The sequence below is a fragment of the Pteronotus mesoamericanus genome, unplaced genomic scaffold (assembly GCF_021234165.1).
Source record: "Pteronotus mesoamericanus isolate MK-2021 breed Mesoamerican mustached bat unplaced genomic scaffold, CSHL_Meso_final contig_347, whole genome shotgun sequence".
In the NCBI taxonomy this organism is placed as follows: Eukaryota; Metazoa; Chordata; class Mammalia; order Chiroptera; family Mormoopidae; genus Pteronotus; species Pteronotus mesoamericanus.
Genome location: NW_026555137.1, coordinates 5,188,686 through 5,206,946, shown reverse-complemented (window position 1 = coordinate 5,206,946; position 18,261 = coordinate 5,188,686).

The window sequence follows — 18,261 nt, the reverse complement described above, 5'->3', positions numbered from 1 at the left end:
AGCTAGGAGTCTCTCTTCATCTGTGTCCAGTATGTTAATCTCACATATGGAGAATTTAATTTTTGTTACTTTCATTTTTAATGACTTTAACTTTGATATTTATTTCTAAAATTTCCATTGTTTTCAAATATCCATTCCTAGATTTAATAGTGTCTTGATGTCTTGCTTCTGCTTGTGATTCCTTCCTTTATCTTTTAATTACGATGCACGTAATACACTCTGTTAGTGGCAGTTCCGATAGAAGAATCCCCCTGAGCCAGATTCTGCAGGTTGAGTACCCTGCAGACTCTGTCATGCTTCCTTCCTTCTGATTTTTCATGGCTGTTGTTGGAGAACCCATGGTCGTGGTTATTTTGCATGCTGAACGCTGTAAGACTTGGTTTCAGTGTGAATTTGTTGGTCAAGAGCTGTTTGTTTCTGTGCGGCACATAAGCACTCTGAGCCACCTGGCCCTGCCTTAAATTCATATCTAAGCTCAGGATGACTTGCACCATGATCTGGAATACAACTCCCGTCCTATGTGAAAGCCACTTGGAATTGTGAATTCTCAGAGATGCCAAGTGTCCTAAGGGAGGACTCTCACCTAGTTTATCCTTTCGCTGAAAGTACTGATCTGTGGGGATTCATTTCTACGCTGGGTCATCCTGCACTGCACACATGCCCCGTATCACAAGCTCAGGTTCTTATATATTGTCCCCTGTGGAACATGAAAACAAACCCAACAAGGAAATGTCCGAGTACCGTGAAGTCCCCAACCCCCCTTGCGGAGGCTGCTGGCGTGGCGCACTTGTGTTCCGTGTTTGTCTTCACCCTGCCTTTCGGTCTCATGACTTCCCTCCCTCTCTTGCAAGCTCACGCACATATTTTGAAGTATATGCATTGCCATATTTTATCAAGCATTGAAGATTTTTGGAGGAGGTAGGTTTGCAGAATACATGGTCTGTAAGTTCAGAGGAAATTTTGTCAGCTCTATTATGTGGAGTAAAATACCATGATTAATTTAGTGACTTTAAAAGGGGCTATTTATAGATCTCAGGATTCTGTGAGCCACTAGCCTGAATTGGGCTCAGCGGGGCCACTCTAAGTGTATCAATTAATCCCAAAAGCATCAAGAGAGAGTGAGCCTGAATGAATGAGAATTTTCAAGGCATTTCTTCTATCATATTAACTATTGTCCCATCAGCCAAAGCAAGGCACATAGTAAAGTGCAGTTCAACAGTTTAAAAGACTCCACCCTCTTTAGGAGGAGCTTCAGTGTCATTGATAAGTACCCCAGCAAACACACAGAGGAAGACTCATGGCTACATTTGCTATATACCATAGAAAAGAGAATTTCCTTACTATTGACTTCAGTGTGATTTTCCTTTTTATGTGACATTTATGTCACCCTTTTTAATTATTAAAATAGTCATTATTAGTCCCTAGTGATCTTGAAAAATTAATATATTATTCTAGAGCTAAATGCAAGGATAGGTGAATAACATTTTTCACTTTTACCAACTATTTAATTAAGGAAATGTTTAAATATGTATGTATTTTATAAAACTTTTAATTGAAAAAATATTTGATTTTTTAAATATTCATAGGATTCTGTTCTCAGCATTTATCAGCTTGGACATCCTATAAAGCATAATAATGCTTAATTAAATAAACATATATGATAAAATCTAGTGAAAGTAAAGGAAGTAATAAAGGTAAAATTCAGCACAAGAGTTAGTTATAAAAGGGCAAAGGAAGAAAATGCTGAAATCAGGGATAGACCCAAAGAGATGTTACTATTCCTTCTTTTAAGCTGGGAACTGAGTGCCTGAAAGTCCGTTGTGTATTCCGTGATGGAATATAATACTGCAGTATTGTATAAAAGTAGGATATTGACTTTTTTCTCAATAAATGCTACTGAATCAAATAGGTAGCTTTATTAAATGTTGGATTCTTGTCTTCTCATGTAAACCACATACAAAAAAACAATTTTACCATGATTATTGATGTAAATGTTCAAAGAAAAGTAGTAGTGTTGCTAAAACAAAAGAAAAATACTTTCTTGATTCATTAAAATAAATCCTACTTCTCTATTTGCCTTCAGTTAGTTTTAGTGTTTAAATAATTATTATAAATACAACTTGTTTTATTTTGCTTTAAGGTATATGAGTAGATTTGCTGGTAGAATTTTACTATTGTAATATTGACACATTTTGCGAAGTTACTAAAAGTAGTGTGAGAGGTTTGGTTGGAATGAGCTGACAGAGCAGGGATTTGCAAGGGAAGATCAATAAGCCTAAGAATGAATTCTATGTGAAAATAAAGTGTATTAAGTAATAGTAGTAGTGTGCACATCTAAAATAAGAGAGTTAAGTGGTAAAGGCAAAAAAAAAAAAAAAAAGTTAGGTGGCCACACCTAAACACAGGTATTTCAGACTGGTTTTGTAATTTCTGGAACCCAAATACTTGATGACTTCAATATCTTTACCTAATCGGAGACTGCATTTATTTAAACTGTATTCATTTGTCATAGCTATTAACAATTGCCACAAAATGTGTGCCTTAAAAATGATATAAACGCTCCTTCACAGTTTCAAAGACCAGAAGCCAGACATCAGTGCCACAGTCCTATATCAAGGTGTCGGCAGGTAGTCCCTTGTGCTCTAGGGGAGAATGTGCTTCCCCGCCTTTCCCACCTTCGGCAGGCCACACGTGGCGCTCAGCTGGGGCTCCTTCCTCCCCTTCCGAGTGCCTCACACCAGTCTCTGCTGCATCCTCACTCAGCCCCCCTCCAGCTCTCACTTCTGAGTCCCTCTTATAAAAATTGTTGTGGTTCCATCAGCCCACCCTGACACTTCAGGATAATTCTAGAGAACCCATCCCCAGAACTATAATCACCTATAAAATGTCCCTTTTCCCATATAAGGTACCATCCGCAGAGCAGGGATTAGGGCGTGGACACATTTGTACTGCTGGGAGCAGAATCCAGCCTACCCACCAGCAGTCAGTCTGCATATGACAAATGAAAAACTAGGAACTATTTTTCGAGTGTATGTTGGTTTTTGCTTTGGCATTAGTCTTTGTCAATATCAGTAAATCTCAACATCCTGACCTCAACACATTAAACATTTTAATGAAATATCTGGAATTGTCATTAAAGCTTGTGAAGTAACTACCTTGGTGTATGAATATAGAACTAATTCTACAAGGACAAATAATACATTTTTTTTTCATCCTCACCCGATGACATGCTTATTGATTTCAGAGAGGGGAAGGGAAGGGGGAGAGAGAGGGGGAGAGAAACATCAATTCCAGAGAGAAACACCAATTGGTTGCTTCATATACACCCCAACTGGAGAAAGAACCTGCAACCCAGGCACATGCCCTGACTGGAAATCGAACCCATGACTTTCTGGTTTCCAGAGCAATGCTCCAACCAACTGACCCACACCAGCCACAGTAATAAGAACAAATAATATTTTCTGTACAATTTCCCTTAAGTGCTGCAAGTTCATAGATTATCTGATTGCTTCTCAAACTGTCCAGAAATAACTCAGAAGTAATAAAACAGAAAACATCAACAAGCGCAAAAAGTAAAAGATGATGGCAAAGACAATGAAGGAGTTGACCGTGAATGAGTCATAAAATTGGCATTATTTATTCTTATTAAGATAGTGATTCCAGAGGGCAGCATCCATAAATTATTTAACTTTGCATTAAAGTCATAATTCTATTTGGAAAACATTTTGGGGACTTGGAAAGAGTGCTGAGGTCAGAAGATGTTCTTAACGTCAGTGTCAGCTGAGAAATGTAAGGAAAGAAAGTTGCAATCACTTTTAAGATTTAATGTTTTTGCTCATAAACCTATACTAAATTTAACTGTGTTCCCAAAGCTTCCTAATTACACAGAAATTAGAAAAATCTAACATGTCAGAAAAGTAGTTTCTAAAGTCATGAAAGAGAAAATCATAGTAATACATACAAAATAACTGAACGTTCTGGACCTGTGTTTGAATAATTATAACATCCTATTTCAGGCTTTACAAATAAATGAAAGGAAAGCAGTATTGTTTAGGATTAGGAAACTCGATGTTGTAAAGATTTCCTCTCTCTAAATCAACCTATAAATTTTAAAAAATTCAATTAAACTATTATAGAATCTCTGAAAGTTGAGGAAAATAGGTTCACAATTCATTTGGACAATGCAAAAAGAGAAGAGATTGGAAAAATACCTCAATGTGGCGATGACATTTTCCAGCCAGATATTTGCACGGAATGTGCAGCACACTGTACATTTGCAGAAATGCAATGACAGATCAAAGTTAAAGGAAATTCAAGCCACACTCAGGGGGACATGAGAATTTAATACATAATAAGGTGTCATTATCACCAGTGGAGGTATAGGTTACCCAAATCTGTAGTGCAAGTAATAGAAAAGCTATAGCCGTCCTCATCCCTTATACCCAAATGCACTCCATCTAAATCAAATACTTAAATTTCGTAAAGCTACAAGATTATAACAAGAATGGGTGTTTCTGTAAATGTATAAAGGATATTCATTTTAATGCAAGGAAAAAGCCAAAACCAAAGACAAATAATGTGCTCATATAAACGTGTAGCTTCTCACCCACATAAATATAGAAAAATATATTTTAAATATAAACAGATGTTGGAATATATTCTAAGCATTTAGAACGAAGTTTTTGTATCTGGAATGTGGTTAGACAATGTCAAAAATTTTAGATTCAGTAATCTTGCATATATATTTTCATCTAAAAAGTAATAGACTAATCAGTTATTTCTGAGTTGATTTTAGTTGTCCATTGAAGAATAACTGTATTCAACCTTCGTTAAAAACCTCATCATGACAGTAATTAATATATTGGTAATGCATCACTGAGCTAGCCTGTCAAAGAAAAAATAATTAATTACCATAAACTATTGCATGTGTTAATGGGCAGGAATGTCTGAAGAACATTTCATGACTGATAGAAAGGCAAGAGCAGCAAAGCATAAAACTCAAAGGGTAACAAGTGTTGTACAGTTAACAACACTTGAGCACTCAATAGTATTTATTTAGTTAAATTCAAATTACTGGGGATATCCTTGTTTCCAAGCTCAGAAAAAAATTAACTACAAACAAATGGAATTTTAGTAATTATAACAAACATATATAAACTAACCCTTTTGGAAGATAAATACTTTTAAAATCATTTGTTGGTAATCCTACTTGATGGGAAGTTCTAACATGTTTTTTCCACTACTTTGTATGAATAGTTGAACTTACAACAATGTTTGTTAGTCATCTATGCTAGGGGTACCTCCTACTTATCAAAACAAATATTTGGTTATTAAGTAAACTGCTGTTGTAACCACAGCCCCCTAATTTGGCCAAATGTAAACAGGGTTATCTATTAATATAAAATGTTTTGATAGAATTCAGGATATTCTAACATAAAAGACCACATATGTAAGGTACAATTAAAAAGAAAAAAACTCTTAACCTGTCATAAAAAGAAATAAAGAAAATCACAATCTGAATAAGAAAAAAGTCAACTGACACCAACATCATGATAAATGAGATGTTTCAATTTTGTGACAAAGCTTTTTAAAGCAGTATCTGAGCTTCATAATAGACTTTAGAAAACTGATCTACTATATAAAATATCAATAAAAATTCTCAGGTTTCCTTCATATAGTTACTTAATTTAATCACTTAAAACTTAACCATGTTCAAAGTCTTATCTGCTTCAAAAGACTGAATATTATAGAGTATCTTTATTTTTGTTATAAAGCTAAAAACAAAGTTAAATTTGTATTTCTGTGATATTTTAGTCCCTAAAATTTAGCAATGTAAATGCACTGCACAAAAATTTGAATATTATGTTTTATTTTTCACATATGAGAAAATTTAACAAATTAAAAGAAAGTTCTATAAGGATTAATGTCTCTATTTGTAATTTTTACTAATAGATTAAATCAATACTTCTGTGATGCTTACATTGTGGAAGTGCCTTGTTTTTGTTTGGAGAAGCATAACACATGTCCTTGAATGTGTTTTCAATGTGTAAATGCTATTTTTACTGATTATTTTTACATTTAATTCCATCTAATTATGCAAACATTTGGGTATGCTCTCTCATTTTTCTTAACTGCTACACTAATCCTAGTTAATCCTATAAACATAACAGAGTTCTTTCTCCATGAGTTTATTAACATGCCAAAATGTATCTGTTAAGTACATGGGCTTGTAATTTTAACACCTACTATTTTCAGACTTTCTTATTCTCATTAAACATATGCAGCAACTAAGTTCTCAGAAATCCTAGCTATCTTGCTTTGTCCCCTTGTTTCTCTGTACATATATCGCTTTCTTTGCCACATTGCTCTTCTTCTGCTCACATAGAACTTTCATGCGTAAGGTTATTACCATATATGACCTACCTATGGGAGGTTACAGAGCGTTGTGGTTAGAAGTGTGGGCTCTTAAAAGTTGGCTGGAGTCCATGCAATTAAAGCCCAGCTTTACCACTCACTTGCCTCACTATCCTTATGACCTTTGACAAGTTTATTAACCCCTTCAGTTTTCTCATACTCCAAAGAGAGGCAATAAGCTGCCTGACTTGGAGACGAAACAGGTAAAGCATTTGGACCTGTGTCTTACCAGCAGGGGGTGACCTATATACATTAGAAATTATTATTCAACAGAATTCACAGGTACCGCCATGGCTGTAATATATCAATCTGGAATGATAACCAACAGTATGTCTTCGAGGCTGAGGCATTTCAAATTCAAAATGTCCATATAAAAATTACCATTCTGCTCATCCTACAGATTTGAGATTGCTGTCATTAAACATGTATCTGCTTAAATTTTTAGAATTATAATTTGCATTATCACCTCTGAAATAAAATTACTAGCAACATTATATGCAGTGAAATATCCTTCACGTAAAGGAGGAAAAAAAAGCCATTTTAAATTATTGGAAATCTGAGAGAGTCAACATCAGCAAATGCTCACTTAATAAAATACTTGTAAATAGACCATTATAACAACTTCTTAAATGACCGGGGAAAAAACAAAACAAAACAACAACAGACAACCCGACATAAAAATGCATAAAAGACTCGAAGCAGCACATTACACGTAGGAAATCCACCTGGCTAATGATGAATTCTGACGAGCGTGTCGGTGCAAAACTGACCTGAATGGCGTGGAGTCGCCGGCAGAAATCAGCGATGAACGTCACTGCGAGACGCCGGCACTGCGCGCACCACCGTCAGATTACCCAGCTTTCAGGGAAATCTTGATCAATTAAACTGTTTGGTTTGGCACCCTTGGTTGGCCTCAAAGGCAAACTGCCACAATTGTCAGCCTGCCTTCCTTCTTCTTATGTCATGAACATTTTTTCCCACTCTCAGGGCTTTAAACCTATTATGTGATCGCATTATCGGAAGCAGGTTATCATCTACGTACTGCAATCTGTAACGATTTCCAAACGGAGGAAAAACGGATAAAACATCATTGCAGGAATGAAGATTTGGTGATGGTGTTGTTTCTGAATCTCTTGGAAAAAAAAATTGGCAAGGGAAGTAGCTCTAAAAAGCCAGTTATGAAAGAAATGCCATTTTTCAAAAATAATCAGAGAATTTATCAATAACTAGGGAAATTTAGGAATAATTATCAGACATTAACAAGAAAAATCTCTGACCTTTGGATGTTTTTTAAAAATTGTAATTAATGTGAAGAAAATGTGAAAACTTTAAAAAGTTTTTAATGTTTGTAAGGTTCATCAATCAGGCAAAGCCTTAATGTATGTTTTTAGAATTAACAAGTCTAATTTTATAAATGCAATAGAATATATGCGTATGAATTATTATTACAACTATAAATTAATCATTAATATTACCCTCCAGATATGTTGGCACAGGTATGAAAATAGAGGTAAATATTTAATGAAATATCAAAGAATATATTTTTGCCAATTTTAAAATTTTTAATGATTCTTTGCATACTTTTTATAACAAAAATTAAAAATGATAACTAACACTATTATGCTATCATGTTTATAGAATTTGATTTAATAGTTTAAAATTTCAAAAATATAACACTAGATAAAATAATCCTTAAAATTTATTAATCAGTGTTTAATAAGACTATTAAAAGCCTTAAATATATGTTTTAAAATAAGATTACATGAGTACCAGACAAGAGATTTTATTAACAACAAAACATTGGAAAATGGTGGTATCAGTTGTTGGAAAGTTTAATGAGTCAGTCATTTAAAGCAGGTGCTAAAATAGCAGACATAATCTTGTTTGCATTAATGTAGAATAAACAATATCACAGATAATAATCACCTAACAGCAATCCATGTTGCATAACACAACCCAGAAGGAATTTGCTCCTTCATTGGAAACATGCTATTAATCTTTAAACACTGAACTTTACATAGGGCAGAGATCACACTAAATCCTCCATAAAATGGTGAAATTCAGTCTAAAAGAGTATTCAGAAATTAATAATGCAAATAGTAGGCAGTGAGAAATCCATTTCACAGACTTCATTCAAAATAACTGCATGCTTAACAAGACAGACTTCAAGAAAATGTGTGGAAACTGTTTAAATGCTGAGCTGGCCTTCCTCCTTGGGCCCCATCCTTCCCTCTTTCCTTCCTTCAGAAAGCGTGCACCGGTTATCTCTAACGCAGTCAAGGGAAGAAGCATATGTGAAAAACAGAAATCTATGTTGTTGCAAAGTTAAAAAAAGTTCAATTATAAATGAGGTGGAGCTAAATAACAATGCATTCAGTGGCCAGTTTCCTGAATTGCAAATCTTTATGTAAATGTAAAATTCTTTTGGCTATATATCTTTTGAGAGATTTGATAAGGAACTTAGTGGCCTCAAATAAAACCTCATATTGACATTATATAGTTTGGTAAAAATTGTACTACTCATCACATACTAAAGTATAGTTACGTTTTAATTACATGGTTCGCCCTGCACTCATTTATCTATCATGAACCATCTACTATTTTGTGTTGCTGAGACATATTTTGTTTTCCATGATTACTTTGTGATAGATTCACAACCTTTCTGAAGTGTATTTTTCCAAGGTTCATTAAAAAAACTACTGCCTTCATCATGTTTCTGAGACCCCAAAACAGGAAACAAAAGATTTACTATTGATTTTATGTTATATATTTCACATTGCATAGATTTACTACTTTGTAGTCAACTTGATTTTTGCCAGTTAAAACATAATCTTCTTAAATGCAAATTTTTGTCAAAATAACTGTGGGAATTATTATTTAGGAATGAGCAAGAGGACTTTAGGAAGTCTTTTGATTGGGGGGTGGCAGGGATTTTGTGTTGGGTCTAGGTTTGATTACTTGATGTGATTAAATCCCATTAAATAATGTTTAGCAAAGTAGCGGCCGTCTGCCTGCCATGTTAGAGAACAACTACAGGGCAAAAGTAGGCTTACAGGTGTGAGTACGCGTGACACAGTTAATGCAGCTGTAATAACCTGCACATCCCATAATCATAACCTGCACATCCTTCTCCATAGGAACCACTGTAAGCCTACCTTTGCCCACTCCTGGAGGAAGGGCGCTGCCTTTCACCCCCACGCTGAAACACCAAGGATTATGGGGTTTCATTTCTGAAAGCCCTTCTTTTTCAGAAGTCCATCTAACAAATGGCTTTGTTGTTATGTCTTTTTTTTTTTCTGTTCTTTGTATGTTTTCTTGGTAAATGTTGGTGCTAAGTCAGTTTGCAACATAACTTTATTATGGATTTGGTCCTTTTGCATTTTTAAAGAATTGTATTAATATGCATTATTTAATAATTTCCAGTTGCATTTAAATTGTTCTGATAGGGAGATTGGGATCCCTGATAACTAATTTTTGTTAACCTCTGTTCTTCGGCTTCACTAAATCCTTTCTTAATCTTACTAAATAGCTTTATTTTTATCTCTGTTATACACCTTAAAATCATATATTGTTCTGTTATTAAATCAGATAGGCATCTTTCTTTAAATATGTCAGTTTAACCAGTCCCCACCCCCATTTGTTAATGTAACAGACATGTCTAATATTGATTCTATATTTGATACTATTATTATTTTAATGTTTGCTTCTTTCATCTTATTTTCTAATTAATACAATTAGGAAATTATATTGATTAGTGGGAGAGTAAGGTTCCCCAACTCTGCTCCTAGGTTTGAGCCTTTGGAGATTAGAACATGGCTGTGGAGGCTGCGGCAGGCATGGGATCAGCGATAATGACTTACTTTTAAGATAAAACACCCTGGAATATGCCTTTATGCTAATAGGGACGATCAAGTAACACGGATACCGCTGATTCACAGTGTGATTAACAGAAAAGTAAGCCCTCTCAGTACCACTCTGTCTGGAATTATAGTCAGTAATTATTTTAATATATTGATTCCATTCTACATGGTAAATACATTTTGAATTAAAGTGGTATAAATAAGTATTAAATAATTTAAAATAATGTCCAAATATATGCAAGGAGTTGGTGACTTTAGAGCTCTCATTCGAGCCTGGCTGTGCTTAAAAATAAAAATGAAAAGCAATCTGAAAACAGCTTTCACTAAACACCCACGTGAATGTACAACAGAAGAGAATAAAAATAGCATGTCTGTCACCACACTCATAAATAATTTGGAAAAGGTACATTTAATTTAATACAGTTTTTCCTCTTTTTATAAAATTAATTCTTTAACTCTTTCTGAGCTAACTTTAATCTTTCTGTTCCTTTTCATCGTACTCTCCAGTGAATATAACCATTTCATAGAGAATGACCTCCTGAACTTGGTTTGGGCACATGTAGGAAGCAGATTTAAAAGTGCTTGTCAAAATCCTGTCACTCTGTCCGAAATATATTGGTTAGCATCTTAGAAGGGCCCCGACAATTATTTGAGTAATTACCTAATTGTTGTTTTTTTTCCCCTTATTAGACTGTAATGCCAGTGAAAGCTGCGGACCCTTTCCTCAGCAATGACTGTGCTTGGCACAAAATAGTATTTCCATGCTTCTGTGCACATTAGCATGTGAGCATCAGGCCATCTAAAGGAATCGGCTCTGGCTCCCGTGGCCCAGCGATGCGGCCGGGGACTGAGGGTGTCCTCTGAGCAAGCGCTCTGCTCTCTGCTGCTGGAAGGGCCCGTTCTCTCCGGTCCATTATTCCTCGCGGGCGGGCTCCCAGCCCTGCGCTGCGCATCCCTTACGGCTGCAGCTGCTGCCATGTAAGCTTGGCCCTTGTGTGCCGCTGTGTGCTCACGCTAACATACATGGCCGAGAGCTGGCGGGCAGCATGCAGTGGCCTTGACAATTTATGCAACAATATCAAGTAAATGTGTTTAATCCATTAGAAGGAATCTTACCGCATTCTTTCAGAGTCCATGCTCCCACGCTCTTTCCAGTATTCATCTATGTCTCCGTGATAAATTATGTCAGAAGTGGCCCCCTTTAGTAGTTTTATTTTTCTCTAACAGTAGACCTGTTTAATTTGTTTTGTAAAGTTGAAGTGCTCTATCACAGTAATTTTTATCATTTTCTGTTCTTTTTTATAAACAAAATTAGTAAAGAAAATCACTCTTCAGTTTGCCCAGTAAATTATGTTTTTATCTTAAGCGAGTCATTTCACTTAACCTCTTTCTTATTAACATTTTATTACCTCAGATTCTTTACCAGTCACATATATTTATTATTATTATATTAACTGAATCATGTGTATTATTGTCTGCTTAAAATAATTTTTTCACAGAGAGAAATAAATAGTGCTGTGACACCTCTGAATAAGACAACGGCCCCGATGTCTTAAAGCTTACATTTATGTGTAGAATTATTGCTGGTAATATGCTATGGAGAAAATATAAAACAGGGTAAAAGCAAAGCAGGAAGGCCATTCACTTAATGATGTAGTACTTTCTGATGCTGTGAGGAAGAAGATGGGAATGAGAGCCATGAGCTCTCTGAGGGAAGAGTTGAGGTTGCCTTTGAAGTAACAGAAATACATTAGAGCCCCAGGTAGAAACTCACTGTGCATTAGAGCGCCCGCATCTCTGAGTGCATCACTGAGCCCTTGAAAATGAGTGTGTCCACAGGAAGAAGGGATCGACGGCAGAAAGTGCTTAAATTTTGGCCAAAAGGCCTCTTTGGCAATGCAGAATAGTTTATGACATTCACAATGTTATATCTTTGCGAATTTAAATCAATCTTGTTTGTAGCTTCTTTTGTTTTTGTTTTAATAATTTGTTTCTTTGATTTTCTCAGTGATTTGTCTTTCCCTTTTGTTGATATGTCTATTTTTTTCTTTACTGAAAACTTACTTAAGCCTGTTAACTGATAACACCTTCTTATCATATTTGTATGAACTCTTTCTTTTAAATTTAAGTACAGTTGGTATACATATTACATTTCAGCTATACAGAACAGTGATTTCACATTTAGATACTTACCATGTGACCATGGGCCCTTAACTCAGATATGTTAGATCAAAATGAATTCTAAAATGTGATAGCGGGATTTAGGACTTAACTGATTTTTGGCTGACTGGATTTCACAATTGCCAATTAGGACTTATATGCATATGTTTAGCTGCATATCAGAATCCTTAAAAGTTAAAAAAGAGAGAGAAGTTAGAATGGCCTATTGAGTTCCAGGCTTGTTGGATTGTTTACGGCTTTGAGTGCTGGGCTGTCCAGCTGAGCCACGCACATCCTTGAAGTCAGCGTCGGTAGAGGTGCATCCCTCCTCTAGCTGTCCACAAAACTGTCAATGTTTTTTCATAAATTTTTATGGTTGTGACTTTTTTTCCACTGAGGACTAAATATTCTCTGATTTTCCTTTTATTATTTTGTTTAGTTTTTTAAAGGGTTCCTGGCTGGTGTGGCTCAGTGGATTGAGTGCTAGCTTGCGAACCAAAGGCCTGCTGGTTTGATTCCTAGTGCCTGGGTTGCGGGCCAGGTCCTCAGTAGGGGCATGTGAGAGACAACCACACATTGATGTTTCTCTCCCTCTCTTTCTCCCTCCCTTCCCCACTCTCTAAAAATTAATTAATAAAATCTTTTTTTTTTAAAGAGAGACGAGGAAGAAAAGCAGAAGTATATGTTACTTTAACAACTTGCCTTTATTTGGCGATTTTCCTTCATTTTCTACCATACTCTAAAAACATTGATGTTGAAATATCAGAGTTACATATTTCAACATAATTATATATATAATTAGTATATATATGAGTTTGGCTCAAGTCATATGTATGTGCTAATAATCTTTCTTTACTGTTGACTTTGGCTGATCATTCATCAACACATGAAATTATACAACAGGCAAATATGGATAAATGAAGTGAACACTTCAATTAGTGTCAGTTCCATGAGCATGTCCAACGTGATTCTTTCTGCACTGACAAAGAAATATCATGGCACTTGCCTTCACCCAGGGGTTCCCTCCAGCTGCGATGGTTGTGTCTTAGTTACACAATGAGTTGCTCTCCCTATAAAATAGCTACTGCATAAGAGAAGGAAGTTTCACTTTGGGAAACCACTTTGACAGTCACCCAGATAGAACAAGCCCATGAAGCCAAGCACAATGGATTTCTTGGGGTTTGGCTTAGTCTCCTCACATAAGGTGGACTGAAAAGATAGTTTATGAATATAAACACCTTAGGTTGATTCCCTACCCTGAAATTGTCCAGATGAGTTATCAATGACATACCCTTTGGACTTAGTATATTTTCTCTTTTTCCTTACTGAAAATACCATTATCTTTTACTTTAGGTAGATGGAAACGCTGATGAGAGAATTAAAATGAACTTCTGATACTCATGTCTGAAATGACCGATCATTCTGGACTAAAGCATTAAGTGCTAAATGACTTTCACTGTACTTTATAGGAAGTATTTTTCCTTTTCCTAGTTCTTCATCATCTTAATAATCTTCTTACCTTTTTAAATTTCTTACTTGGATAACAAACACTAATTACAAATATTATGTATACTATGGATATATTGCCAATAAAAATATAAATGTGGCCTATTGTCTGTGTGCACTGAGCTCATATTATAGAGAGAGAAATAATCAAGATAAATAGAAAATGTCTGTTTCAGTGGCATGAGTGCAATATTCGATGTTTTTTATGGCTGCTTCTGGATGACTGAGATAAAATGATTATTTTTTTAGTTTAGTGTTATTGTATTCTCAAACTTATGCAATTAGAATTTTTTAATGAATGCGCAATGACTAATTTTTCATTTAGTTTATAAAATTATCTTCAGATACTAACTTTTTTCTATTTTCTTTCATCTTCACTTAAAGATCCCCAAACTAATAAAAAGAAACTGAATTGAGGCAGTTATTCTGAGAATGTGCCCTAATCGTCATAGTTCACACTTATGCAGACCAGACAAAGCATACATATTACAATTACTCCTTACTTAAAGGACAAGGGCAAAAACTCAAAGGTTTGAAACTAATTTATTCCACCAGCGGTTCATCCTGAATATAAAGCAAAAGAATGTTGCTGAACTTGCTGAACTATTGCCAGTCACTTGTCTCAGCCTTAGTTTTAATACTTGTTTGTATTCATAGACTTTCCCAGTGAATGAAAAACTCTTTCTGCGCTGTATTTAGGGAAAAAAAAGGTTCATGTCCCCCCAGGCTGAAAATGAATTTTTGAATTAAATATCTGGCCTATCTGAATTAATCAAATTAAAATCATGTAAGCTCTCCTATTTAATTTACTTTCCATTGTTGTGCGAACAAGTATTTTTAAAATTTAAGTAATTACTTAGAAATCTCTAGTGTTATGTTTTAATAATATGTACAAACTTCAAATTATCATACAGTCATAGTTTTTAATATATTGAATTACTGTATTTTACCATATATAATATGCACTCACATTTTAGGCCCAAACTTTCAGGAAAAAAAACCTTTCATTTTAATTTTTTTAACTCAATTATTTATTTATTTATTTATTTATTTATATTTTGATACTTGTCTTTTTTATTATAAAGGAATTTTTGCATTTATTTTTGAACATATTATGGTACAAGAAATTTTATCTAACAAAAAATTACAAAACACAAGAACAGATACAAGGCATTTTAGGCACTACCCATGTATAATGTGCATCCTTATTTTTTCTAAAAAATTTGGGCAAAAATGTACACATTATACACAGCAAAATATGGTAGCACTATCTTGTTTCTTCTCATTATGGGTATGATAGAGGAAAAAACATGCACAGAGGAAATCAATTGATAAGTTCATTATTCACAACTAGCCATTTCTCTCTTTTCATGATTTTTCATATCAGGTATCTGGTATGTGTCTTTCAGCTTGGATTGTATTTTCCCTTGTCCAAAAATGATTACTGAACAATGTCAAAATTATATTTGCTATTTTGTATTTATTTTAAAAACTACAAAATTCTTTCTCTTAACTAGCAATGACGCTTGATACATTCTTTGTTTTTTTAAAGAAAACATAGACCCTTATTAAAATGGTCTAATCTTTGAGATCACTACTTAAAATATTCTTCAATCTATCCCATGGTAGAAGACAGATGCCATCTATTATGTAATTTTTAATTTTTGACTTACTTAATTTTTTTTTACCAACTACTCCTCAGAAGAATAAAAAGAAATAGAATGATTGTCTTTGGCTAAGGATATGTCCTTAGACATTGTGTAATACTTTTGCAGCTTAGTCGTTTAGTAATAATTTTGCAAGTTAACATTTTGGTGAACTTTTAGGTTAACAGAAAAATTTTCTGTTTAAAGTTAATGTTAAACTGTATATTTTATTCTAGGGAAAGCCGAAAGATTTTCATCCAAAAAGAAAAGGTGACATTTCCATTTTGTTCAGCCTGCTAATAATACCACACAAGCTAGAGTTTTAATCCATGTCAGTGAGTTATGCACAGAGTGATTTTAAATGTAGCATTTTATTGCTGTAGAAAGAAAAAAAGAGCATTTCCTTTAAGTAAGACTAAGTAGATATGCAATGGGATTTTAGTTGTGGAGCTGAATTTTCACACATATTTGTTGGTTTGTTGTATGGAATTCCTGTTCTCACTTGCCCTCTGCTTCCAATCCGGGCTGTAAACACCTGAGGTTTTTACAGGTGTTTACAAAAAACAGGCAGGTGCGGAGACAGCAGGCTGCCACTTGGCCCTGTCTGTGTAAAAGGTCACTGGGCGCTGCAGTGCTTCACACGACCTTAAAAAATCCACAGCTTTGGCTGTTTCCAGGTCTGTTTCATCCTGAAAAGCAATTTAGGTAAATATATCCTAGTAAGTTAAACATACCATAGGGGGGATCATTCTCTTTTCACCACGTGGTTGTCAAAGTTTCATAAGCTAGGGTTAAATAAAAATATATGTGTTTTAAGTCCTCACAGCCATGCACAACATAGCTTTCCTATTCTTAATTCTATTTGTACAACATAGATTTATCTTTGCCATTTCAACAATGTACAAATATTGAAAAGAACAGTGAAAACATTGTATTTCTCAGCAGAACGGCTTTACTTCAGAGGGGGAAACCCCGTAAGCTCCCACTGTACATATTAATCATATTATATAACTTATAGACAATTGGGTTTTGTATTGCTTGATATCTTGTATTTTGAAAACTTTCTTGTCGATATTGTAGCAAAGTCATTAGAAATAGTATGAGTTTTTTCTTGTAATCCTGTATGCCATATGCCACTAAATTAACTTCTTATCACTGGGATTCATACTTTTTATTTAATAATGTTTTGCTAAACTTGTAAATAACATTTGCATGTGATAAATGTCCCTTGGATTTTGAGCCAGTCCTTCTCTATCCACCCCCACCGCCCCACACTGCACACAGACACAACAACCCTCTCACAATCCTATTTCCTGAGGGTTTTGTTGTCATCTCTCGGTCTTCCTTCTTCTCACTGTATTTTATTACCCTGCCAGACAAAAGCAGTCACTCCAAACTGGTTCACCGAGTCCCATGCCTCACTCATTAAACATGTAGTTCCTTGAGCCAGTGTTTCCCTCCGCAGTGGCTTCATGGATGGTTGGAAAAATTATTAATCATGTCAAAAATTATTCTTAGCATTTCTATTAATTTCTCCTTTCGTATTCAAAATGTATATAACATGAGTCAAAGAATGTCAATCAACAAAAGTGCTACTGTAGATTTAGACTGTACGATTTGGTTGGTGATTGAGTGTGTTAAGATAGAAGGATGTGACAATATTATGATATACAGGCCAAGGCGAGGAACTCTAATCCATAGATGCAATTAATGAGCATATATCATTTCTTTATTCAATACAACCATTCTCTCTTGAAATCAATTTAAATTTTAATTAAGAAAAGAAACAGTTTCCTTCAAAGACAGTAGTGAAACAAATTAAAACATATTCAGTATATTAACTAATATCTTTAGAGATGCAAAAACATCTTCAAAAGTGTCCATGGCAACATTTTAGATGATTAAAGATGTTAAATTGCCAACATTAGCAACAAGAAGTCTATTAACTTAATATTTTAACAATTCTAGTAGTAATTTATTATCTGTCATCCGGCAGAGCCTATACCAGAATTAACTTCGTAGTAATTAGGGGAGGCCATCAAAGGCCCGGGCGATCTGTTGCCCCCTTCTCTTCCTATGTCATCGCTCTGTCATCCTGTGAACTTCGGAGCGTCGCAGCCGTGCATTTGTCTCTGAGAGGTCAAGGGCAAAGAGAGGGCGACTACGCACACCCTGATATGCTTCAAAGTTAGAGTTTAATGTATCAAAGGTTATCATTGGCCAAATGCCAACACCTGAAGACCATAGTCCAAAACGATGTAATATGAATTTTCTATATTTTAATATTATTGATCAAACACAAACAAAAGTTCCAAATAGGCACACTGGCACATCAGACGCTCTGTAAGGAATAAACCCTCTTGGATTTCAGTGTTCTCCTGAAGATCCATTTGACGACCCTTTGTGCTTGGGGAGATGCAATAATGGCTAAGGATAAATCAAGGCAAATCTCTTGGCAAACAGAAAGCAAGATCCTGTATTATGTGACTCAGGCCTACAACAACAGTGCAAACCCGGAAAACCTAAACGGTGCTGTCGTGCGGTTGGCCTCTGGGGCTCAAGCCTCAGACAGGCGCTCTCAAAGGGACGGTCCCGAGCAGGTTTCCCAGGATGTGAGCGGGCGGGGGTGTCTGTCAACTAGATCACACCGACCTTGTTTGAGTAGGTCACGTTCC